The following is a 27,820-nucleotide window of genomic DNA, read 5'->3' as shown; positions in this document are numbered from 1 at the left end:
TACATTGAGATAAAGAGCACCTGCCACATGGCCACCACTTTTTCAATAACTTGTGTTTTCATGTAGAGGTTACTGCTGAAGTTCTGTTTCACAGCACTGCAAGTATCAGTCATTCATATTTCATAAAAATTACTAATTGCTGTTAGAAATGGGGTCCCTATTTGACAGTGGTTTGCACCCTGTCCAAGTCGGGACCCTCACTCTTGTCAGGGCAAGGGAGCCACACAGCTAAGATAACCTCTGCTCACCTCCTTGTTAGCTTGGCATGAGCAGTCAGGCTCATCTCAGAGGCAATGTGTAAAGTATTCTACACACAAACACACAGCAACACAGGGAATACACCACAAACATACTCCACACCTGTTAGAACAATAGGCAATATTTACCTGAGTCCAACAAGACTAAAACAACGAAAATCCAACATACACAAGCAAAGATATGAATGTTTAAAGGTTAAGGGCTTCATTACGACCCAGCTGTCTTAAGACCGCCAGATCCATGGTGGGAATCGGACCGCCACCAATGTCAGACCGCCAGCACCGCCAGCCCCTTCAGTGGAGGAGAAGTACAGCTGCCACAGTCGTAATGTGGCTGTTGGACTGCCACATAGGCAGACACGCCAGTAGTATGCTGTGCAATCCATTTAGTACGAGTCCGGTGCTATTTGATTGTTTCTATTCTTAAAATTTGTTGGTAAATTTGTTAGACAATTCTTTTATTTATTATCTTTGCTGAATTTGCACATAATTTAAGACTCTGCCAGTTTTTAAGGTTGGTTTTTTGGGAGTTGACTGAGGGGAAGTAGCAGGACATTAGGGGGAGTCATTTCTGTTAGCGCACCAGTCACTTTCCGGTTCAGCCACTCAACTCCTTGACCTGAGAGGTATTTATGATGTTAAATGCCTAAATTCAATTGATCTAGAGAAAGGGCCTGATAAATGTACATACTGTTCCAGATTCTCTCTACAGCTCCCCAAAAGTTGCTTCACTGTGAGGGGAAAATCTACTTATAAACTATTTTTAATTAACTTCAGGTCCCTCCCTGCCCATAAATGAGAGATCTTATAATTTCAAGAAGATAAACATCCTGACGCAATCTTCCTAACTGAAATCTGGTTACAGGAAGACTCGGGCCCAGACTTGGCCTGTGCTTTACCTCTGCGTTAATATGTCCATAGGCTAGACTGAGTCAATAGGAAAGGAGGAGGGATTGCCATTATCCTTCAAACAGCATTCTGCTGTGGGATTGATCCTTGCCTGATTGCCAACAGTGAAAGCTTGATTTTTGCTATCTCATTCACCCCTACATACACATTTTCTGGACTTTTAATGTACCGCCCGCCCAGTTCTGGTAAGGCCTTTTTAGACTCTCTTCCTGACACAATAGCAAATTTGATTCTTTTAAATCCATTTTCACTCTCTTGGGCGATCTTAATTTTCACTTTGAGGATCATACAGATTTGAAAGCAGCTATGCTCATGCAAGATCTTTTTGCAATAGGTTTGACCCAATTAGTATCCGGTCCTACCCATCAGAAGGGACATTTATTTGATCCTATCTTTTCTAGTGAAAGTAGGTTAAGAACCCAGCCCCCCTCTCCTGTGATCTGGTCTAATCATTTTATCATTCCTTTTAGTAAGAGTTTCCTCACATTCTTCCCCCCTCTGACCTTCCCTCACGCACAGAGCGCAAATGGCCGAAACGTAAAACTACTGTTCTTAAAGAGTCGCTTATAGAATAAAAATCAGTCTTTTACCAAGACCCTACTTACGCCTATACTGAATTTGCACAGTGAATTAATCAACCTCTTTATACTCTTGCCCCCAATACGAAGCAGCCAAGGAAAAATGGTACAAAAATCACTCCCTGGTATACACCTCTGCTCAAGCCTCTAAAACAACAATGCAAGAGAGCAGAGAGAATTTAAAGAAAGGATTATTCTCTGAATAGTAAGGCTAGCTATAAGGAGATTATTAGAAAATATCATCTGGAAATCAGGAGCTGCTAAAAGGACTTTCTATGATAATAGAATGAGAACTGCTTTTAACCCTTTGAGAGAGATTTTCCAGATTGTCAAAACTCTTTCAAATCCCACTTTCAATTCTTCGATTCCTCAACCTTCATCAATCTGTTGCAATGATATCACCAAGGCTTTTGTGAAAGAGATCGAAGATATTTATTTCCCTTTTGGTACCATAAATTTTGATTTGGAGTCACAAGGCATGCATTCTTCCCACTCAACCTCAATTGCTGTTCTTACAAGCTTCCCTAAGATCACCTCTGAGGATTTTGTAACTAGTTTAATTAAACTTAATTTGGCCCCCCACTGAATCCGGCTCTTCCGTTCATCTTAGTAAAAGTTCATGAACAGCTTGGTCCAGCTCTTCTTGAGATCTTAAACTTGTCTTTGGCCAAAGAAGTGGTTTCTACACCCTGGAAGCATGCAATGGTAAAAGCCCTCCTGAAAAAAAGCAAAATCTGAAATCTGCAGACCCTGCCAACTACAGGCCCATCTCTTTGCTGCCAGGTGAAAGCAAAATACTTGAAACTACATTAATAACCACCTGTCTGAATTTTTAGAGAAATACAATTCCCTCCATCCTGCACAGATGGTTTTTAGAGCTAAACACAGTGCAGAAACGACCCTACTAGTGGCAGTAGAAGAAGCCAAAATGTAGCTTGATAAGGGAAGTACAGTTAGGATCATCCTCCTTGACCTTACTGCAGCCTTTGACACTGCTACCCATAAAATTCTCCTTGATAGACTTTCAGAGGTTGATGTGTCTGGCCAAGCCTTGACCTTGTTTCGGTCTTTTTTGAGCAACAGATCTTCCCAGGTGTGGCGTCCCACAAGGATCTTTCCTAAGTCCTACATTGTTTAATGTTTACATGTGCTCGCTAGCAGATGTGGTAATGGCCCATGGCATTTCGATTATCTCTTATGCTGATGACAACTGATTTTTTTGTTCAGTCAGACTCCTTGTTCATCAACATTAGGACCATGACTCCCAGTGGTAGCCAATTGGATGAAACTATCTGCTTTAAAACTGAACAGGGATAAAACTGAATTGTTGACTCTCAGAAATCCTTCTCCACCTCAGTTCAACCTGGGATGGCCCAAGACTTTGAGTTTTCTTCCCACCCCAAGCTGGCTGTCAAAAAGTTTGGGTTTCTGGTTGGATAATCCCTCACCATGGATCTCCAAGCTTCAAAACTAGCAGCAACTTGTTATGGGTTGCTTAGATCACTGAGGATAGTTCTCTGCTTCCTCCATTTTTCATCCAAAAGTTCAGTTGTACAGGCACCTGTTCTCTCTCGATTGGATTATGGAAACTCCCTGTACTTGGGAGCTCCTAAATCTTCAATGAGACAACTCCAAGTGGTGCAAAACACCGCTGCCTGCTTACTTTTTAAGGTTCTAGACATCTGACTGCCCAACCTGCTCTTAAATCCCTGCTTTGTCTCCAGGTCGTCAGAGGATCAAATTTAAATCTCTTTGCGTCACCCACAGGGCCTTGACAAACACCGGACCAATACTGTGCAATTCTCTTTAACCCCCTTATATGCCAGCCAGATCTTTGCGATCATCGAATGCCTCTTTGGTTATTGTCCCTCCCATCAAAAGAGCCAAGAGTGGAGGTCTCTCAATTCAATTCAACGTAGCCAAGTAGTGGAACTTCCTGCCCTCCACTTTGAGGGCCCTGGACTCAGAACTTCAGTTCTATAAGTAACTAAAAACCTGTTTGTTTACTAAGTTGTCTTAATGGTCTTCCACTTTACAGTTTGTCTCCTTCTGAATGATGCAGCTAGCATACTCTAGAGATGGCAGGCCCATGGGTAGCTATGCACTTTATAACTAACCATATACGTATAAATAGCCTTATACATATACATACACTTTAGCTCAGGAAGACCCATCAGGGTATGCAGGGCACACCTCACCTCCCTTTGTGTGACTGTCTAGAATGAATTCACAAACAGTCCAACTGTCATTCTGACCCAGACCTGTATTCCAAAGACAGGCAGGGACAGAGAATGGTTAAGCAAGAAAATGCCCACTTTCTAAAAAGTGCCATTTTGAAACGTACAGTTTAAAAACCAACTTCAAAAACAATGAATTTCTAAATTGTGAATTCAGAGACCTCAAACTACAAATCTCTATCTGCTCCCGATCGGAATGTACACTTAAAAGATATGTCAAGGCAATTCCCATTGTTCCCTATGGAAGAGACAGGCCTTGCAATAGTGAAAAATGGACTTAGCAGTATTTCACTATTAGGACTTTTCAAATACAGTGCACCCTGCCCATGGGGCTGCCTTAGGCCTGTATTAGGGGTGACTTACAAGTAGTAAAAGGGAATGTTTGGGCCTGGCAAGTGGGTGAACTTATCAGGTCAACATGGCAATTTATAACTGCCCCCACAGACATTGCAGTGGCAGGTCTGAGACATGTTGACGTGGCTACTCATGTGGGTGGCACAGCCAGTGATGCAGGCCCACTAGTAGCATATGATTTACAGGCCCTGGGCACACATGGTGCACAATACTAGGGACTTACTAGTAAATCAAATATGCCAATCATGGATAAACCAATCACCAATACCATTTAGACAGAAAGCACTTGTACTTTAGCATTGGTCAGCAGTGGTAGAGTCTCCAGAGTCCTTAAGCCAGTGTGAGGTGCAGGTTACAGTCTTCTATTTATCTCACTGCCAGAATGCGGCAGAACTCTTTGGCCCGGATTTACAAGAAAGTGTTGCATTGGTCCCAATGCGCCCCTTTTGTTGTGTCCCTCCGGCCTCATTTAATGACACCATGTTTGCTTCATATTTACAAAACGGTGCACCATGGTGGTAATTTCCACAAAAGCATCATCATTTATGATGCTATTGTGTTGTTTTGCAGCATTAGTGCCATAAATTATGGAGCTAGTGTAACAAAGCACTAGGGAGGCCCATAGGTTACTATGGGTCTGTCATTTTAATGCCTCCCCTGTGCAGGCATTAAAAATGACGTGAAAAATGACGCACTGAAATCTTGTAGCGTTTCATTGCGCCATTTGTTCTGAGACTCCTAACGGGGAAACACCCCCCTTGCATGCATTATGCCTGAATCAGGCATAATGTACCGCAAGAGGTTACAAAGTGGCGCAATGCAAGCATTGCACCCCTTTGTAAATATGGCACTGGGGAACGGCCTCCTTAACGTCACATTAGCGTAAAAAAATTATGCTAGTGTGGTGCAAGGAGGCGCAAGGGCCTTATAAATCTGCCCCTTTGTGAGGTACGCTTCAAAGTTCTGCTCAGCATGAAATTTCATCTGAGCCTCCATCTAACATGGCATCAAAGGAATGGTCTGCCCTTCACTTGATGCCTAACTCATGCATGAAAACTGAACGCATGTTACATGGACACATGTGAATGTGTCCATTTCACATAGGCTAGACACAACTTTTTCCTGTAGGATTGACACATCACTACACTTTATCAAAACGCTACTTTATTAGTCCTGGCATTCCGAACAGGAGCACCAAGGGCCTACTCCGAGCCCAAAGTCATTAGATATGTCCATATGCTTAAATAAAAAATATCTCACACAGGTACTGTTGCCAGGTGACCCCGTGTCATGTGGGTGAATTTCAGTCCTGCATTTTAACTAATAAGTACGACGTATGCTGAGGTCTGGATGACTATACTTGTCCAGAGAAAGATTAAACTATCCGTATGCCCCCTGGTTGTGAATGAAAGTCACCCTCATGACGTGAACCCAGAAGCAGCTATGCGCGCCATAAACACAGTGTCAGTCGTGGGATGTTGCAGTAGGCATACAAAGAGAGCCAATTCAGTAGATCCCTCACATCCCTGCTCCAAGGATACTGCTTCACTAATGATAACTACTGCCTCACTTTGGGTGATTTGGGGAGCACACCACTTCTCACTAAACACAGCAACTGCAGAGAAACAGATGTTCAGGACACCTGTCAAAAAAACTGCCGGCCTACCTCACATGACCCAAACTTTCAGGCAAGATGGTTCTTTCTTCTATAGATATAAATAGTTGTCATTGGCAAAGGCAATAGGTCTGTCCGCAATGGTCCTTTATAATTTTTATTGAAAAAATATGCCACATTAAAACAGTGCAAGACGCTCCTGCCGAAACGTGATAGGCATACTTGCTAGAAGAGTTTTCTATTATTCTACTAAGAAAAAAATATAAAAGAACGATGAGTTGCAGCTTGGAGGTGGACTTATGTAAAAATCATTTTAGTCTTATTTCACATCACTCAATAATGTAATTCTTACTGGGCAACGAAAAAGTAATACTGACTGAATAACTGTAACTTCAAAATATGGCATAAACACTCAAGAGTAACTGCAAAATATAAAATTTACGAAGAATGGAAACAAAGTGCAACTGGCAAATAAAAGCATTGTTCCCACGAGCCCTGACAGTGAAGTGTACTTCCTTGTAGGAGGTTGTGCAAATTATATGGGTAAAATGCTGTTAATTACAGTGTAAGGGAACCAATGACTGAAGTGGAGTGATCCACTGTCCCGGAAGTGAGCAAAAGCAGCATCCGAGTGACAGTAGGACAGACAAATAGATAAGGAGGCCTGACAAAAGCACCTTTCTGTAGTGATACAGGTGGGTGTTTTCCATGTTGTTTTTAATTACATGAGCCAGTGAGACAGCCAACACTGTCTCTAGGACAGACGTAAAAAAGATGTAAGTCAGATATTTACAGGCAATGCCCAAGATAAACCAACAATATAGTAAATAACATGACTCAAAATAAAAAATGTGACCACCAATTACATTAACGAATTTGTGCTCATCAATGTAAATGCTCAATTCAACGTCTCAGAAACAAGGAATGATTACACACAGATTATAATCAGGATTACCGACTAAGGTGGAAAAGTTCTGTGTGGTCAGGTCACCTTGTTACTTAAGCCAACGTGACTCCAATGATAATTCACACTGAGCATTTAAAAATGATTTTCACTACTGGAATGAAAAAGAAAATACACAGATTAATTCGCTTTACGTACAGCAACACTTGAAGGTCCAAGTTTCCAGCTTTCTATCCATGCCTGCACTTATGGAACTTCATACAACACAACTTTATATCTCTTTAATATTTTCTTTATACATGTACCTTTTCTATGTAGGTATTTATCTATATATTTATTACTTTACTCCTACTGCAGAAAAAGCCTTCAACTCCCTCCAATGCACTGCTCTTTGTCTCATCCTATACCTCTCTCAACAGATCCTCTACCGTCACTCTCTGACTCATCCCAAACCTCAATCTACTACTATGATCTCCCTAATAACCCTTTATTGATTCTTCCCTCCTCTATTCCTTCATGGCTGATTCCAAACTCATTTTAATACAATGATCTCCAAATAACATATCCTAGATGCTTTCCTCCTGTATCCCTGTTTTAACCCATCCCAAACCTTTTTTACTACTATAATCTCCCTAAAAACCCTTTCTTGACTCTTCCCTCCTCTATCCCTTCTTTGACTCATCCCAAACCTTGTCTTACTACTATGATCTCCCATGTAGCACTTTCTAGACTCTTCCCTCCTTCATCCCTCCTTTGTCCTACTCAAAGAAACTAACAGAGTCACATGTCCACGGCTCAAATTAACAACTTAAATTTCTCTTTAATATTCCACCACTTTTTCTTTGGGCTCCAGAGCAGAGTGCTACTTGCCAAAAAGCGCTTCAGCAAGGTGAGTAAGCACTATATAAACACAATTACAACTAAAACCATTAGCGAACATTATATTCGAATAACCAGTAACAAAATGGAAGGGACATTTGCAGCTGCTGAAAGTTCTCCATTGAAATTTGAGCAATATCCCATAAAATCAGCAGTCTTACAACTGGATCCCGTAGAAACCATTCACATCTGGAAAGCTAGAATTGTGTCCATGAATACTCTTTATAGCACAATTAAACTTTTTTTTCAGCTGATGTTACCGTGTCATGTTAAAGTCGCCTTCCCATAATGTTGTCACCGGGTCAAGGCTAGTCATCAGCCGCCATATCTCTGGAAAGAACTGTGGGTCATCAGTGTTGGGGCCGTAGACAGAGGCCAATTCAGCAGGTTCCCTGAGTAGGGTACCGGCAGGTAAAACAGAGTTGGAATAGAGAGAGATATAGGATTCTCGTCTCCATTGTGTACGCAGTACAGCACAATTAAACCTAAAACCCATTCCATAGGAACTTAGGTAAAGCACAAACTATTTATCTTTTCTCTAACCAACAGGAGTCCGAGTTTGAATAATCCGAGTACACGGGATACATCAAATATCAAGGCGTATTACTGACACCAAAGACAGGTTAAAGTACATAGACATTGAACATTACAATAACAGCCATAAAATGCCTAGCAAAAACACCCCCAAGATATCTGACCCAAAGGATCAAGAAGATTAAAAAACCATTTAAACTGGAAAATAGTTTCCTTCATTAAATAATGCGCATAATGTACATGGAATGTGCAGTGCATGCCACAAATATTTACCATCTGGATACCATAACCATTGCACGTAGCACAACCTGCCTTACTAAAAACACTCAGGAAGCAGGGTTTGTAATGCCAGCTAAGTGGGCTCTGATGGAAAAGAGACGTGATTTTGCTCTCATTAAAGGCTCATAAAAGTCGGAGCTGCACGAATGCAAGAGACAGCTGATTCCATAGCATCTTTCTTTGGGACCAGCCCCCAGTCGCACACAGTTCTATCAACTGTCACAACAATTTATGACATACATACATATGCATTGGTCACAATGTCATAATGCTTGAATAAAGTTAACTAAACAATGTTCTTATATTATGAAGTCACACACTCCATTACTTAAAGCCGGGCTATGTACTTACAAATCTGGAAAATAGCTGTCTCACAAAAGACCCCTGACTGTACCCACTAAACAATACGAACCTTACAATGCACACACAAGAAATCATATACACAAAACCATCATATTTCTCATAGACCAACTTAAGCAATCAGAAAAAAGACACTAATCAGTGCAGCAAATCTTCAAGATCAGTGAGTGAATATAGCCATATTCCACCAGCACTGAGAGGCAACACTAATGGAGTACTGAACTCGATAAATCTCTGTTACATCACACAAATGTGTACTATTTGTAGAGTTAGCGGGACTCACAACATTTTAAGAGCTCCTCATAATGTCATTAGGAATTGAAGCTCACACATCTCTGTTGGGTGTGAGGAGGGACCCTATGATGAAGCATGCCACCTGTTTGTAGACGGTAATCCAGATTCTCACCAAACTGGTGCAGGCATTCTTCCCTGTACGTTGAGGTGTCCAGGGTAACAATGGCTCCCCCTTTATCGGTTGGTTTTATTACAAAAAAGGAGTCTGACCCTAACCGTGTGGCGGTCTCCTTCTGCCCTCTAGAGAGATTGAACAAGGGTCTAGGCAAGTGTGATTTCCATTTGTTGAAATCCTCCCACACTGCTCTCTCAAATGTCAGCACTTTAGGGTGTAAAAGATGAGTGGTTGGGTTTGAAAGTGGAAACCCTGTCATTTAGTGCACATGTTCACTGGTTGTTTTACATTAGATAGAGTAGACCAGGCTGTGGTGTGCTTGTGACAGTTGGTAACAGGGGTACTATTTCATTAAGGGTCTTTGATACTTACTTCCAATATTGTTATGACCTCACACAGCCGCTGAAGGCTGTGTCGCGGTATTTGCAGTTATTTTATTGAAAATGACATGACCATGTCCCATGATTTTTGCAACAGCATCCTCTTTTTCTTCGATTTGGAGAAAACAGTGACTCACTATGCATTGAATTGCCCTGGGACAACTGCTTCTCCCAGAGTTCCCATGCGACATGTGACAGTGATAGCGCCCCCTGATGCCACTAGAATGCATTGCTGTGATCCTTATAAAGAAGCATGTCGAGGCAGTCCGGTGTCCTCGACCCTGGCAAGACACACTTAAGACGACAGAGGGGCGAGAGGCACGGTGCCACCTGTTGCTTCATATTTTTTGTGAGAATCTTTTTTTGATCAAGTCGTAGCTTTAAATGGAATGTTAGGCCTCGTTTTGCCTCCACTCAATGCACAGGCATGGCAGATGAACCATGTCGGTAAGAAGTTATTTTGCATTGAGGGGCATGGATATCATGTTATCTGCTATGTGGCATTGGTGTTTTATTAACGTTATGACTTTAATAGGAATGGTAGCCCGCTTATGCCTAGACTCTATGTGCGGCTATGGCAATGTGAACCATGTTGTACTAAGTGATCTTACATTGAACAGTTCCAGGCCATTTCTACAAGACAAAAATTGTAGACTGGGGACTACAGCCCTTTTGAGTTACACTGGATGTTTTTGTTTGGCATTTTGAACCATGTTGTACACAACACTACTTCCACAAAGTAGAAGCTGGGCTTTTTAAAAAGAGAACACAGTTCCAATGCAAAAAAGATGAATTGTAATAAAGATCAATACAGTTCTTTATGGTACTGACATCGGTTTCTCCCTAGATGGTAGCGTGCACCCTGAGCCCCTGGCCAGGGCCACTTCAAGTGGAGGGGTTGAGACCCGACTTTTGCAGATAAGGCCTGATATTTTTTTAAGTGCATTTTTTCCAATAAAGTACTCTAAATGATTTTCATTTTAACAGATAGCGCTAAACCTGTTGATATGTATCTGGTTGCTTTGAGCATAGTCTACTCTCTAACAGGTCCGTGAGAAGTGGATTGTCTCATATTTTTGGTGACAGCTTTTTTCATATTCTGTACATGTTTATTCATTTGTACTAGAGTGAGCAGAGTGATGTGGGTACTGATGAATGCCCCTACACCCTAATCAATGGTAACTTGTAGGCAGAAACATGTTCATCATAGACTGTAATACAATTAGGGTTGAATGATCCTTACTCTGGTCACTGGCTCTTGTGTATTTTTAATCATATCCCCAACGGATACAAATTAAGGGCCTGATTTAGAGTCTGGCAATTGGGGTTACTCTGTTACAACCGTGACAGATTTTACGTCTGCTGTATTACGATCCCATTATATCCTGTGGGAATGGTACAACAGCAGACAGGATATCCAGCATATTTGTGACAGAGTGACCTGTCCGCCAAACTATAAATCAGGCCCAAAGTCACACATCTGTTGCGCTGTTCATTTTAATTGCATTCTGTTCACTTCTCTTAATTTTTTCACATTCTGCGCCATACATCTACATTCGTCACTCATATAGGGCCTCAGAAGAACCTAACTAGGAGCGGTTGCCCAGACCAAAACTCTGTTGGGTGTGAGGAGGAACTCTATAATTAAGCATACTGCCTATTGGTGGGTGAGGCAGGGGCGCTAGAAATAGTTGGGTACAAGTGCTTTCAGTCGGATATGCTGAGATGTCTGTTGGATTACACTAGTAATTTTTGCATTCACACAGACTAAAATGCACACACACTCTTGCCTTCTCTGTTTTGAAAGTCCTGTAAAATGTTGGTTATTACAAAATATTGTGTTTTCTCTCTCAGTTCTCCTACCAATCCGCATTCCTCTCCCTTTCCACTGCCTCTTGGGTCCCTCTCAAGAACTCTGATTGGCGTATAATGTATTTTATCATTATATGCCAGCCTTATTGTTGGGAAAATCTGAAGCACAAACCCCTCCACTCTTACTGACCAAGCTACGCCCTTAGGGTGAGGGTTTTCGACCTAAAAAGGAAATATTTTCCATAGATCTTAGGAGACATTCCAACACCGTAGGCATTTCTCAGACGCCACAGCTTTCCATGTGTACTTCTGGCAATGTCATGTGACATTTGCTACTTCCCCAATAAGAGCTGCAGGCACATTACAACTATGCACTGGGCTAGCCCATTTCCAAAGTAAGAAAGGGTTGGAGAGAAATGTATGGGTCCTCAAAAGCTTGCAAATTTGTGGGTGTTCACAAGTTAAAAGGTGAAGCACTCCGCTGACTACCTACTGCTTGTGTGCTTTACCACCACACACAATTCTGTAGTAGTAACTACTGACACCAGTCAGATATCTTGTATGTGGATACCAGAAGGCCGTAAATAGATACATTTTGAGCTGTGAAAGTAAATGACTTTGTGAATTCACCAGTATGTTTTAGGTGACATCATTCAAAGCCAACAGGATCATTTAAATAAACACAAACTCACCTGCTTAGAATCGTAAGGAAAAAGGGGCTAGGGTCCGCCTTAAGGGACCCTCCTCTCCACACCTGTTCAGCTTCCTCGGACGGAATCCTCTCCGCATCCGCGCCGCACCCCTGCCTTCTGTGTGCGTGGTACAGGCACTGACGTCTTTTTGCCCTCCAAGCCCTACCATGTCTTTTAAAAAAGAATGCCTTGCAATCATCGTTTTCGAGACGGTATTTCCTCATACCGCGAAAAAGATCACTCGCTTGACTGCCGGCCTCAACTTTGTGTCGTGCTGCGTGTTTTCATGTACCTTGTTGCTAAGTGGCTTATTCGGCGAGTGTCTCCCTGTTCTTTTATGAAGAAAGGGCAAATTGATTTACAATAAACAACTAGAAAAGCTGGTTTAGAAGTTTCACCCGTGCCGAGCTTCACAAAGTTAATTTTTAACAGAGTCCGCTTTAAACTGAAGGTGCTCCTAAATATCCAGAGTTCGAGAGGTATTAGAACCTGGTCACAGGTGAGGGCGCTATGTGTGTTAACAGTGATGATCTGAAAACCCATGACAGAATATTGTATAACATGAGTTGTTTTACAGACCTGTTATGAGTTTAACACACGTCGACCTCATCACAGTCTTTTTTCTTTACTATCCCATTGTTGAATTTCTTATTTTTTATTTTGAGGGAGTGAACCAGCTATTAGCCATTACCTATTGGGAAGAGGACATGCAATAGGCTAAGCTTGAGGAGGAACAAAATGTCGGATGTGTATGTGTTAGAAATTGGGTCTTTGGTTGGCAGTCAGGTTACCCCCTGTCCAAGCAAGGACCCTCACTCTAGTCATGGTAAGTCACATCTGGTAGCTTGGCATGGAGCAGTCAGGCTTAACTTAGAAGGCAATGTGTAAAGTATTTGTGCAATAAACCATACAATACCACAATATAACACCACGAAAATACACCACACAGTGTTTAGAAAAATACATAATATTTATCTGAGTAAATGCAGGTCAAAACAACTAAAGATGAAATAAGCAAATGTAGAGATATCACTGAAAGTGATATCAAGTGTCTTAGAGTTAAAATATTACTTGTAAAAGTAATAAAAAGTGTCTTAAGTTCTCCTAGAAATAACAAGTGTCTCTTGCAGGGCAAAGTACCTGGTTTGCGTTGAAAAATCCTCACAAGGGACCGCAGAGTAGGAGGTTCGTGGAAAACAGTGAGTGTGCGTTGGTTTCGCCCCTTCGCACATGGACTTGCATCGTTATTTTCCATGCGGGAAAGACGTTGCGTTGATTTCTGGTGCGTGGACTTGGATCCTCTTCAGGTTGCGGGGTTTTCAGACGCCCCGGGGGTGATGCGTGGAATCCTGGGCTTGTGGAGTGAAGTCACAGGGGCTGCGCCGATTATGGTAGGCGATGCGTGGAATTTTCCTCTGCACGGCAGGTGCTGCGTCGATTCCTCAGTAAGTCAGGCAGCGTAGTTCTGAGTCAGCTTGCGTCGATCCAGTAGAGCCGTGCGGTGAAGTTCTGGTCACATCACTGGCGCTGCAACGATCTTCTGACGCGAAGTCAGGGCTGCGCCGTTCCGGTCTTGGCATGTGGTGAATTTTTCACCACAAGCAGGCTGTGCGTCATTCATGGCAGGCGGTGAATCGAATTTTTGCCGCACGGGGATTTCAGCTGCAGGAGAGAAGTCTTTTTGGTCCTGAGACTTCAGGGAACAGGAGGCAAGCTCTATCTAAGCCCTTGGAGAGCACTTCTGCAGCACAACAAGAGAGCAGCTAAACAGCAGGGCAACAGCAAGGCAGCAGTCCTCTTCATAAAGCAGTCAGGTGAGTCCTTTGGGCAGCCAGGCAGTTATTCTTGTCAGGGTGCAGGTTCTGGTTCAGGTATCTTCTCCAGGAAGTGTCTGAGGTGGTAGGGCAGAGGTCCTGTTTTTATACCCAAATGTGCCTTTGAAGTGGGGGAGACTTCAAAGAGTGGCTTAGAAGTGCACCAGGTCCCCTTTCAGTTCAATCCTGTCTGTCAGGGTCCCAGTAGGGGTTGTGGCAGTCCTTTGTGTGAGACAGGCCCTCCACCCTCCCAGCCCAGGAAGACCCATTCAAAATGCAGATGTATGCAAGTGAGGCTGAGTATCCTGTGTTTGGGGTGTGTCTGAGTGAATGCACAGGGAGCTGTCAGCTAAACCCAGCCAGACGTGGATTGTGAGGCACAGAAAGATTTAAGTGCAAATAAATGCTCACTTTCTAAAAGTGGTATTTCTAAAATAGTAATATTAAATCCAACTTCACCAGGCAGCAGGATTTTGTATTACCATTCTGGACATACTAAATATGACCTTCCTGCTCCTTTCAGATCAGGAGCTACCACTCAAACAATGTATGAGGGCAGCCCCAATGTTAGCCTATGAAGGGAGCAGGCCTCACAGTAGTGTAAAAACGAATTTAGTAGTTTTACACTACCAGGACATGTAAACTACACAGGTACAGGTCCTGCCTTTTACTTACACAGCACCCTGCCCTAGGGGTTACCTAGGTCACACCTTAGCGCTGACTTATATGTAGAAAAAGGGGAGTTTTAGGCTTGGCAAGTACTTTTAAATGCCAAGTTGAATTGGCAGTAAAACTGCACACACAGGCCTTGCAATGGCAGGCCTGAGACAAGGTTGAGGGGCTACTAAAGTGGGTGGCACAATCAGTGCTGCAGGCCCACTAGTAGCTTTGAATCTACAGGCCCTGGGCACATATAGTGCACTCTACTAGGGACTTATGAGTAAATTAAATAACCCAATTGGGTGTGATCCAATGTTACTATGTGTAAAGGGAGAGAGCATATGCACTTTAGCACTGGTTAGCCGTGGTAAAGTGCACAGAGTCTAAAAACAAGCAAAAACAGTATATCAAAAGTGGAGGGAGCCAGGCAAAAAGTTAGGGGTAACCACCCTAAGGCTGTCAGGTCCAACAGTATGTGAGAAAAGGTGATTGTCCTTGGTGTGTGACAAGACCTTTCTGTGAAATTTGTTCATGTGTCTGGTGTGTGGGATGTAAAAGGAAATCACAATATGGTACTGCACAAACACAAGTGCTGATTCACAGCTCTGACCACCAGTGTGAGAAATTAGTTTGTTGGTTGAGTAGGGTGTGAGCCCTGGCCAAGCAAAATGCACAGTCCCTTTCAGGATGAACAACAAAACCAGTGCTTAACCCTGGGTAGCTTGGCACAATAAACCATCAGGCTCAACTTAGAGGCAATGCGTAAGGTATTTATGCAGCACACAAACAGCGATAAAGTGAAAACACATTGCAAGAAAAATCCCAAGCCAATTTAGAAAAATAGAGTAAAGTAAAAAAAAAAGAAATGCTGCCAAAACAACAAAAATCCAATTAGTAGAACCCAAGTTATTAATTTTCTAGGTTTCTAGTGAAAACTAGCCTCTAATAAATCAAAGGTAAAAGTTGAAAGTAAAGACAGACCATGATGAAGCATGGATCGATACAAGAAGTCGATTGGGCCTGGTCAGCTCTTACCTTCAAACTTAAAAGAAAATCAGAGGAGGTAGCTTTGTCATCAGATGGACTTGGGTCGAAGCTATAGTGGAGATTTCTACGTTCAGTCTTAGTCACTGAGGTGGAAATCAAACATGTCCTGTGGGACGAGGCAGAGGTCTGTAGCTGAAGACAGTTCCACAAGATTGGGTACCCCATTTGATGAAGGAACGTTGAAAAGTATTTGCTTCTGCGGGGAAGAACGCAGCAGCATAAGTTGCGATGTCAATCCAAGCAGCAATGCATCTAGGGTGGCTAGGCAAGCTGGTTGGTCCTGTTCTCGCCCTGGTTCTCAGAGCAGTTTTTTTACCAAAGTTTTTCAAAGTCCTTAGTTTTGAAAATTGCCCATCTAGGCACATTTAGTACTACAACCAATGGCTTAGGGCTGGTGGGAAATCTCTCGTGGTTTCTGGACTCCCTCAGGCTGGGTCCATGTCCAGGTTCAGAATGGTGGGAGCCTTTTATGTCCCGGTGGCTCTTAACAGGAGGAGAGCAAAATAGACCTGGGAGTCACTTCTGATAGTCCTGGGTGCAGATTAATATGTAGGACTCAACAGCAGGGCTGGCTTCTGAAGGTTCAAGGCAGGCTTTAGACAGGAAAGTCATCCTTTCAGGTATAGCAGCAGTCTGGAAGAGTGCACAGAAGGTTACAACAGAAGGCAGTTCTCTGGGATTCCTTCCACAAATCCACAAGAGAACTGAGCAATGGGTCTGAAGGTCCTATTTTTACACCCTGGTGACATTGATGTGGACCCTGGGATAGGCTTTTGGAAATGCTCTTTGATGTGCATGAAACTTCCTGACTCCTCTTCCCTGGCACCAGGCTTGCTGCGGTGACAACGCAGAGTCATTATTCCCTTTGTGTGAAGGCAGAGAACAGGCTATTCAGTAGTCGGTGGAGCTGTGCTTTTCTTCACCCCTACAGTCAGCAGATGGCCCGTTGAGGCACACATAATCCTCTATTGTGTGACTGTCTGGGAGAAATCCACAAAGTCTGTCAGCTACACCCAGTCATATGACCCAAGACAAGCTGCAGGCACAAAAGGCTAATGGCAGGAAATGCCTACTTTCTAAAAATGGCTTTTTCAAAATTATAATCAAAAATCTGACTTTGCTATTAAAGAAGGTTTATCATTACCATTTCATAGATACCAAACATGACATATCTACCAGCTCCTAAATGGAAATGACAGCTTATTAAATAGAATAAGGAGCCCCCAATGTTATCCCATGGGGGGTGGGCTCACAGTAGTGAAAAACACATTTCGGACTTTTCCCCCACCAGGCAATGTGAAACCTAAAGGTAGATATCCATGCCCTATGGGCTACCTATTATCTACATTAGGGATACATTTTATGCAATTAAAGGGGAGTTTAAAGCTTGGCAAGTGGGATTACATGCTAAATCGATATGGGAGTTTAAAACTGCATTCAGGCTTCAGTGGCAGACCTGGAACATATTTTAAGGTACTACTTAAGTGGGTGGCACAATGAGTGCTGCAGGTCCACAAATAAAATTTAATTTATATGTCCTTAGGTGTATGGTATACAAATCTACAAGTGATGTAAAGGTAATTTGAATATGGCAATTGGGTATAAGCCAATTTGATCATGCTTTAGGGAGTGGGCACAAGCACTTTAGCACCGGTTAGCAGTGGTAAAGTGCACCGAGTCCTAAGGCCAACAAAAACTAATTTCAGCAAAAAATGGAGGTAAGTAGGCAATTGTTTTTGGAGAAATCCCCCCTAAGGCTGACATGTTTAACACTTATTGTTAACAAAAATGACAGCTTTTGGTGGCGACTATAAAAGGGCTGTTAAGTGACTAATTTAGGGGCAGAAAACAAATTATAGACGGGAATGAAACATGAATTCCTAATTCATTCTATGAAAAGCTTTCTGTGCATCGAGTGACATCAACTAGGGGTATTTATCGGAAAACATTTACTCAACACATTAAAGAATAATCTAGCATTGTCAGAGGAAAAAACAACATTTAACAAACCCAGATTGTTCTTAGCCAATTAATTTAGGAGGGAAGGATTCTAATCAAAGAGCTATGATTTTAGTATAATCTGTGTTAACAAGGGAACTAGGGATTTAAGGTTTTGGTCCTCTTTGGAAATCAGACAAACTAGGATGTCTTGAAAAGTGCCCTCCATTGTTGCAGAATTTGTGAAGTGAATAAAGAGAGCAAGACGTTTGAGAATTTAAAGAATGTGAAAAAGGACATATAATTCAATTGAAAAGCTGTCAGGTCAGATACATTATTCTTTTTTAATAAATGTATTACTGAGGTAACTTCATCCAGTGAGATATTGTGTTCAATTGATGAAAGATCAATGTCAGAGGGATATATTTCAATAATGGTGAAAAGAAAGTCAGCTATTTTATCAGTTGGGGTTGGGTGCACAGAAGTCTAAAGTGCTTGATAATAGTCTACAAATGACTGTGAAACATGTTTGTCTCATTGTATGTTCTTTTATGATTTGTTGATTTGTAAACAATTGGTTAGGAGTTTCCCGGTTCTGTTTTGACCTCCTTAAAATCAAATAGATTTGAGTAAAAAATCTGATCAATGTTGAGAGGGACATCTGTTGAATTGGAACTTAGCATTTACTATCATATGTAAATGTTGAGAAGATGTAGAAGTATGAGATGTGTTTAGTATTTTAATAGAAGGTATTATCTAATTCAGTTTTGTTCAGTTTGCTCTATTTTTCTTAACAACAGACCTCTAGCTGCTGCTTTAAAAGAGTCACAATGTATGTGAAATGCACGTCTGGAGTATTGTTGAGGTTAGAAAATTATTCTGCAAAGGAATGGTGTAGATATAAGTTAAGATAATAGTGTATTATTAAATCACCATCTGCGTGAGGCTTGTAAGCGATAAAACAAAATCTGTTTCAGTTATTACTGATGTGTGATTCGTGATCAGAATAGGACCAATTTCAGCATGTATTATTTTTGAGTTAAGGCGTTATTAAGAAATAGTCTATTCTAGTTTGGGAACTATTGACTGCTGAGTAAAAAGTGTATTTCTGTGGATCAGGATTGTAAAGGCCTCATGGGCTCGAGGATCGTTGTTTAATGGCTTTGAAAAATTGTTTTTGATGGTGATGTTGGGTATGGGTTATTGCTTGGCAGTTTTTTTAACGCTGGTCAAAACAGCAACCACAATCCTGATCAGGGGGAGGCGGAAGCCTATCCTAAATTAACCTGTGCTCTAACCTCTGATAGCTTAGCACAGGACAGTCAGGCTTAACTTAGGAGGAATGTGTAAAATATTTGTGAACCACTTCAAACAGTAATACAAAGAAAACACTACACAAAAGGATTACACACCTAGTTAGAAAAATAGAGCTTCCTTTACTAAATAATAGAAGACTAAAGTGACAAAAATCTAATTAGTAGGGCCAAATTTATGCAATTTAAAAAATGATGATGAAAATAGTGTAAAGAAGCACAGAGTGCCAACTATGGATATCTGGTTGTGCCAGACTGAGACAAAGTCACAAGTTCAGGCCAATGGAGTGTGGGCCCGGCTACAGGGATCCAGATAGGCCCTCTGAACAACGTACTTTCGATGCTGGCTTGTGGAGCACTTCAAGGATCCATGTTGAATGTGAGCCACGCAGCTGAAGTGATGCGCTGGTTCCAAGGTGCAGCGAGGCTGCGGTGTAAGGTCCAAGATTGATGCAGAGGATCCCATCGATGAGGGCTTGTGATGGAAAGTCATCTATAAGGAGTTTGCAGTCAAGGCGATGTGCTGGTTCTGAGGAGATGCGAGGCTGTGATGTGGAGTCAGTTGACATCAAAGCGGGTGTTGATGAGGGATGCAAGGGCCTGTGCTGAGGGTGCATCCATAGTGGTACTTCCAATGTGCTGTGATGTGGGTCCTTCCACAGGTCCAATCCACACAACAGCAGCGATGCATCAGCTCCGTTTGGGGTTGCACTGCAAAGCAGAGATGTGTCATTCCTGCTGGAACCACAGAGACTGGTAAAGCACTTTAAGTCCACTTTCAAGGGTCCGGGATTGGGGTGGCACCACTTGGCAGGGTAGACTCACAAATGACGGAGTCCAGGCGCAGGTTATGAGTCACTCTGGGGTTATGTGTTTAAGAGGTGCAGGTCCAGTCATTCTCACTCATCCAAGAGTGCAGCAGGCAGCTAGTAAGTACAGCAGGGCATCAGTCCTTGGGAAACAGCAGTCAAGCAGAGTAGCAGTCCATTCAGCAGCACAGCAGTCTTTCTTCCTGGCAGGGTATTCACAGGTCCAGAATTGCACTGAAAAATCTGTGTCTCAAGTACTTCGGTTGTGCTCTTTCAGTGGGGAGAACTTTGAGAGGTAGGCCTTTGAAGTGCAGCGGTGTCCTGCCTTCCTGGCCATGGCTCCAGACTAAGTGCAAAGGGTATGCAGCCCTTTGCATGGGGGCAGGCCACAACCTATTCAATTAAAAGTGGGGCTGAGTCTAGATCCTCCCTCCCATCCTGCAGTGATGGCCCATCCAGGCATGCCTAAACTTCCTATTGTGTGTGGCTGTGTAGGAGGCATACACAAAACCCAATTGTCAACTACACTCATTCATGTCACCCAGAGACAGACAGCATGCAGCAAATAGTGAAGGAAGGAAAATACCAACTTTCTAAAAGTGGCATTTTCAAAATTCTAATTTGAAATCCAACTTCACCAATAGTTCTATAATTCCAAAGACACTAACCATGAACTGGGTACAGGTTCCCATTTGAAAATTGCACTTAATTGTAATTATAATTGTATTTATGTAGCGCTTACTATCCGTGACGAGGCATCAAAACGCTTTTCGCTGAGTAGCACGCTAGTCCAGAACCCAAGAGGAATTAGTGGTGGATTAGTATAGGGAAATATGAGTATGGTATTAGTATTATTATGAGTTAATTTGAGCAGATGATATGCAAGTTTGTTAGTTAGATTGACTAAAGCAATGGCAGGATAGAGTAGGGAAGCATCCAGAAGTGTTAATTGGGAGTTCATGGTATTAGGATGAGGCTTGGGATGAGTAAAGGAGAGATGGAGGAGGGAAGAGTCTGTGGAAAGGGTTAGGTAGATCATAATTGAGGAGGGGTTTTGGATGAGTCAAAGGTGAGATAAATGAGGGAGAATTTAGTAGGGTTGTTTGGGAGATGATGGCAGTAAACTGAGGTTTGGGGTGAGCTAGATGCGGTAGACGAGGGAAGAGCTTAAGCAGGGTTATTTTGGAGATTAAAGTAGTAGAATGGCTTTGGTATGAGTCAGAGTGGGGATGGAGGATAGATTGATAGAGACATAGGGCGATGGGGAGACAGAGTAAAGCTTATAAGAGAGTACATTTATATTATTTTTTATTTATTTATTATTGTATTTATATATACAATTTTTTTATTTTACAGTTTTTAAAATTAATGTATTTATTATCATTTTTTAAATTTAATTGCGCTTCTTGCCGATTCGAATGCCACCATGTAACTGCCAAGGAATGGTAGCGCACAATGAATATCAAGGGTTACAGCACGAGAAAAACGAATCGCGTGTCTTGCCGATTCGAATGCTACCATGTAAATGCCAAGGAATGGTAGCGCACAATGAATAACATGAATTAAGCACAAGAAAAGAATTGCCCGTCTTGCCGATTCGAAATGCTACCTTGCAAATGCCATAAAATGGTAGCGCACAATGAATATCAAGAGTTAACAAACAAGCAAAGAATCGTGAGTCTTGCCGATTCGAGTATCAGCATGTAAATGCCATGAAACGACCAAGCGTACATTTACACGCACAAGGGTAAAATTGTTTATCATGCAAAATTAGGCCCAAGAACTCGAAAGTCTTCGATAACGGGATCGGGGTCCCAGCCCAACCTCTGTCTTACCACCCTGATCAAGAATCACCCACTAAGTGAAAAGGGCAAGGCCTGGAGGATCAAAGTAGGCCACCGGAACATTAGCTCAGGAAGTTGCTGCTGCTCTGCACCGGGACCCCTGAATAGTGAGCACGTGGAGCTGAGCTGGATCCTTATATAGAGTCTTGGCCCAGCCCACAAACCACACCCAGGCATGCAGCAGGGAAGGCTTCTAGAAGGCCCTGGAAGGGGACCACACTCTGAAACAGTCTGAAAGCCTGCAGCAGTACATCACATGTGAACAGTATTTATATGCATGCTGAACATAAGTCTTCAAGATTAAACTCTGTAATGCAAAAGGTTAAGCAACATCATATCAGCACAATGCATAAATTATGTTAGCTTGAAATTGTTAGGTTTTTGCATTCTAGTCGCCCGTGGAGCGCGTATTGCCCTGATGTTGACAGCTACACTAGAGGACAGGAACATTAGGCTCACCTATAGACTGGACAGGGCCACAATCACAGAACTGTGTGGCCAATTGGAGCCAGACCTGATATCAGCTGTCTGTCATCCCACTGGGATCCCCCCTCTTGTGCAAGTGCTATCAGTGCTCGATTTCCTGGCAACTGGTTATGTTCTTTCAAAGTGAAAGTGGGCTTGGCAGCTAGAATGTCACAGCCAATGTTTTCTATTGTGCTGGCAAGGGTCCTGTCTGCCCTGGTGAAACACATGTGCAGCTACATTGCTTTCCCCCAGGTGGAAGATTTGGCCACTGTAAGGGCAGGATTCTATGCAATGGGCAATATCCCCAATATAATTGGTGCAATTGATTGTAGACATACTGTGTTAGTCCCCCCACCAGAATGATCAAGTGTTCAGGAATCAGAAGAGTTTCCACTCACTGAAGGTGCAAATGGTTCGCCTGGGGACCAGTACATCTCCCACGTCACTGCCAAGTATCTTGGGTCAGTGCATGACGCCTTCGTTCTGAGGAATAGCAGCATCCTAAATGTGATGGCCCAACCACAGAGGCACCGGGTGTGGCTAATAGGTGAGCCAGATCCCCCATCCACTGTATGTCAGTGTATGTCTTTAGGTGTTCTCCCCATAGGATTGTGTAAGGCTTAATGTTGTCCCTAAATACTTGCAGGTGACTATGACTACCCAAACCTATCGTGGCAGCTGACCCTGCGAAGAATGTCAGGACAGGGTCTGAGGAACGTTATAATGAGGCACATGGGTGAACCAGAAGAATAATCGAGCGGTCCTTTGGCCTCCTGAAGGCCAGGTTCAGGTGCCTCCATCTGACAGGTGGATCCCTGTGCTACTCACCCGGAAAGGTCTGCCAGATAGTAGTGGCAAGCTGCATGTTGCACAACTTGGCCCTCAGACGACATGTGCCTTTTCTGCAGGAGGAGGGGACTGGAGATGCCCCTGTGGCAGAAGTGGACCCTGAGGACAGTGAGGATGAGTAGGCAGAGGATGAGGATGAGGACAACAGAACATCAGTTATACAACAATACTTCCAATGACAAATAGATGAGACATTGGAACTGACCATTACTCTGACTATTGATTTATTTGTGTGCCTGTGGTATGATGGCATTCACTTCCTTTACATCTCAACTTACTGTCACCTATGGCTTCTCATTTTCCAAAGGTTGGTGATATGACAACATTGTCCTGATGTGATCACTGCAGACTGTTCCAGGTCATTATTTGTTAGCTATCACAGTGTTCAGTTCATTTGCACTCGATGTGACTGTTCCCACAAATGCACATTTAAGACACATAAAACAGTGTTACTCAAATTGTGTTCAAGGGTGTTTATTGTAGTGCTATATAATTGAGGGTAAAGTGCAATGGACTGTGGTGATGGTGTAGAAAAGTCCAGGGTATTGTTCCAGTCAGTTTGTAGCACAGGTCCAGTGTCCAAGGGGCCATAAGAAGGGGAGCAATGCCAGTTCAAAGTGGACAAGGTGACAGGGTGGGACACAAGGAGGACAGTCAGGAGATTCATATTTCCTTGAGGTGGTCTTGGTCTTGGCAAGTGTCTCTGGCTTCTGTCTGGTTCGCATAGAACGTTTGCGAGGTGGTTCACCTTCTGCAGGGGGAGGGGTGCTGGTGGCCTGTGGGTCCTGTGGCGGGGCCTACTGTTCACTAGTTACAGCGGAAGTGGAGGGCTGGTCAATAGACTGGCTAGTGGTTGGGGCCCCCTGGTGTGCTGTCCATTCCCTCATGTTATGTTCTGTTATGAAAATTTAGATAGTGCATGGCTACCCAGAGGCCTCCCAGCGCTATGCAGAAATCTTCAGAAACACTGCTTTAGGGACAGAGCTTTTTTAGTAGCCGCCGAAAGGAAGGTTCGTGGCTAGTTTGTGGTAGGGCCAATGGTAGAGAGTTCCACAATTTGGCTCCAAGATAGGACTTGGATCTTCCGCCCCATTTGGCATTTTTTTTGGGGGGAATAACAACTAAGGCTGCCGATGATAACCTGAGATGTCTGACAGGCTTATGAAAAGAGACCAGGGTTCGCAAAAGTTATGAAGAGTTCTATGAATGTAGCACAATGTGTTGAATTTTATCCGTTGCTCCAAAGGGAGCCAATGCAGAGTTGAGAGAGCTGATTTGGCCGATTCATGCCTAGGTATTTTGAAGAGAAGGCGGGCAACAGTATTCTGCACCACCTGCAATTTCTTTTTGACATATTTTGGCGCACAGAGAAACAGGGCATTCCCATAGTCCAGGCGTGAGATAACTCGTGCCCGTATGATAAGTCTCTTTGCGGTAGGCGGAAGTATTTTGAACACCTTTCTGAGAAGTCTGAATATACCAAAACAGGAGGAGGGCATTTTCTTTGCCTGATGATCCATGGTCAACCATGGATCAAACCACACTCCAAGACTCTTAAGGTGTTCCCTGGGCAAGGGAAGATCTAGTGAATGTAGAATTGGGGAGATTAGGTTTGGTTTAGCATGATGACCCAAGATCATAACCTCTGTGTTGTCTCCGTTCAGCTTGAGTTTACAGTCAGACATCCATTTGGCTACTGCCTGTAAACAAGGGGTAAGAAATGAATCAACTTAGTTCTGATCGGTGGAGAAGGATACCGCCAGCTGGGTGTCATCTGCGTATGAAACTAGGGAGAGGCTGTATGGTTCCACTACATTTGCCAGTGCGACATGTAGATATTAAATAATATAGGGCTGAGAGAGAAACCCTGTGGCACTCACCAGGAGCTCTTGAAACAGCTAGAATAGAAGGAACGTACCAGTACTTGAAATGATTTTGCTTCTAAAAACGAGATAAACCTACTCAAAACATTCCCTGTGACTCCACTTTCCCTCATTGTCTGAAGTAAAATGTTGTGATCAACAGTATGGAAGGCAGAACTGAGGTCAAGAAGCATAAATGCCGATACCAGTCCCTGATCCAAGCGCTTCCTGACTTCCTCCATAACTCAAATTAAAGCTGATTCTGTGCTGTGTAAAGGTCTGACGCCCATCTGAGAAGGATGAAGAATGTTATTGTCTTCCAGGAAGATAGAAAGATGAGTGTTCACATGTTTTTCAAGTATCTTGGTGTGATCTGGCAGCATAGACACAGGACTGTAATTGTTAGGTATGGATGGATCTAGCTTTCTTAAGCAGAAGTTTCACAATTGCGTGTTTCCATTGAGGAGGGATAGTGATACCTGACAATGACAGATTCAGCAAGTCGGTCAAAACGGGGACTATTACTGATGCCCCTTGTCCTAAAATTGATGGGGTGCCGGATCCAAGGGAGACCCTGATTTAATGGTAGTCAGTAATGTCTGTTTCCAGAGAGGGGGCAGAATCTGTGCGAACCTCACTGAGCCATTAGAGCATTGCTCACCCACAGCTTGGAGACCTGTTGGGAAGACTGAATAAATGTCTCAAAAATGTTTCCGAAAGAATAAGGCTAGGTCATTACTGTGTTTATAGGAGGCTTCTACGGCATCTATTTGTGCCTGGGGGATGGTAATTTCTCTTAATAAAAGAAACATTTCTTTCGGGGAGTTAGAGCTCTGTTCAATTTTGTCCGCATAGTAAGTGCTTTGTGCTTAATTTCCACATTAAACTGTCTGATAGCCTTCCTATAGTCTTCTTTAAATTAAACGTCATAGGATTTTCTACCTTTTCTCTCCAGCCGCCTTCAGTCCCTCTTTAGTAGACTAAGATGGGTAGAGAACCAAGGGACACTTTTTTTTCTATGACCTTCCAGCCTTAACATATTAGGAGTATAATATCTAGGCTTTTAGTAATCAAATTATTAAATATTTCTAAGGAAGAGGCCATATTCCCCTTCAGGGTGGGTTTTAAACTCTCTAAAATACCAATACACTTACTAACCTTAAGCATGTACCAACACCTATAGGGCTGGATTATGATTTGGCAAGATTTGTCCGTTGCTGAGGTCGGAAGGGAAAGGGAGATTAAGAAATGGTCCGACCAAGCCAGAGGGTAAGGAGGCAAAGCAGTTAGATCAGCTATGTTGCTAAAAACTAGGTAAATGGTGTGACCTTTATTGTGTGTGGGGCCCCTAATCAATTGTGTTAGGTCCAAGGCCTTCATATCAGACAAAAGTCTTTTGGCAGCAGCACTGTCTTGATTCTCTGTGTGGATATTAAAATCACTGTGAATTGTAAAATGTCTTTTATTGCATATTCATTCAGCCACTTGCTCCAGGAAAGCTTGAAGAAAGTGTTGTACTTTGCCGGGGGACAATATACTAGGGCCCCAGAGAACCTATATTGAGGATTTAAGGAGATAGATGTGATAGATGATGTTGGCCATGTCTGCCAGCACCCCTGCTATGGAGATCATGGTGGTATTGGGTGCCTGCAAGTCCTCCCTGACCTCCTGATGGTGTTCCTCCTGCATCCACTTGTTCTCCTACATGTTGTTCAGGATCTGGCCCATCGTGTCCTGGGATTATTGGTAGGCACCCAGGACATTGGTGAGTGCCTCATGGAGAGTCGGTTCCCTGGGCCTGTCCTCCCCCGGGCCCAGAGGTCCTCCCAGTGTCCCTGTTGCCCTGTGCCCTTGTCCCCTGAACAGTGTGCCCACTGCACTAACCCCAGGTCTTGGTCTGAGGTGTGGACTAGAGTCCCTGTACAGGTGGGCACACTGATGATTGATGTGTCTTGTGTGTTGGTATCTGATGGGGGTGGCTCTGTGGTGGACTGTGAGTGGGCTGGGTTGACCGACCGTCCAGTGGTCCCTGATGGGCCAGGTTGTTAATCCAGATCCTGGAGTCCAGAGTTACTGTCATCACTGGGGGCATCTTCTGTTGTGGGACTGGATAGTTGTGGCACCTCCTTTGAGATTGGCTGGGGCACTTGTGGGTATGTAAGAGATGTATTATGCTTCATGCCAGTGACATATTGTACATCCCTATCTTCCCCTACATGGTTGCTTTTGCCCTGCCACCTTTGATTGTGTATGGTGCTGTATTGTGGGATTGTTAGATCCCCTATGCTGTGCATGCTTTGGTGATGGGTGTCCATGCGGGGCTGGGAGGCTGTCCATGCATTGGTATGGCATGCAGGGCTTGGCAATGGGGGTTAGTCATCTGCATTGGTGCAGTGCGTGGGATGGAGTAAAGTGATGGGACTAAGGGTGAGGGTGTGAGATGGCAGGCAGGTATGGGGGGGTGAAAAGTGTCCAGTCCTCCGGCTACTCCAGCGAGTCCCTCAGGATGCAGTAATGCCAAGACTTGCTCCTCCCAAGCTGGTGCCTTGCTGCCACGGAATGTACCTTCCCCCGTAGGTTGTTCCACCTCTTCCTGATGTCGTCTCTCTTGTCCTTGGATGCTGTCCCATGGCGTTCACCCTGTCCACGATTCTCTGCCATAGCTCCATCTTCCTTCCAATGGATATCGGCTGGTCCTGTGCTCCAAACAGCTGTGCCTCTAACCTGATAATTTCCTCCACCATGACCCTCAACTTCTCATCTGTGAAACGGGGCTACCTTTGTTGGGACATGGGTGTTGTGTAATGTGTGTGAGTGTGTGGTTGTTGGGTGGTGTGATTGGGTGTGCGTAGTAGAGTGCATGAGGGATGTTTGGATGTGTATGTATTTGTCGCAGTGGTCTTGATGTCTGTCTGGTGGCAAGGATTTGTATTCGCAAAGGGTTGTGGGTAATGCGGGTGTGTGTTTTATAGTGGTGTGAGGGGGTGGGTGTGGTTTGTGTATGGGTGTCAGGTGTG

General features: G+C 43.4%; 1 protein-coding gene across 4 annotated transcripts in view; it reads right to left on the bottom strand.

The window, feature by feature from the left end:
- Positions 1-12,375, bottom strand: part of LOC138296696 (adhesion G protein-coupled receptor F5-like) — a 1,100,568-nt gene extending 1,088,193 nt beyond the window's left edge. For all 4 annotated transcript variants that reach the window (XM_069236068.1, XM_069236070.1, XM_069236069.1 and 1 more), the window contains exon 1: positions 12,200-12,375. The gene's annotated coding sequence lies outside the window, so the exon portion shown is untranslated. The remainder of the gene's footprint in view (positions 1-12,199) is intronic.
- Between the last annotated feature and the right edge of the window lie 15,445 nt (positions 12,376-27,820).

The sequence above is a fragment of the Pleurodeles waltl genome, chromosome 5 (assembly GCF_031143425.1).
Source record: "Pleurodeles waltl isolate 20211129_DDA chromosome 5, aPleWal1.hap1.20221129, whole genome shotgun sequence".
NCBI classification, from domain to species: domain Eukaryota; kingdom Metazoa; phylum Chordata; class Amphibia; order Caudata; family Salamandridae; genus Pleurodeles; species Pleurodeles waltl.
The sequence above is the reverse complement of the archived record's forward strand: the minus strand, read 5'-3'. Positions and strand labels throughout refer to the sequence as shown.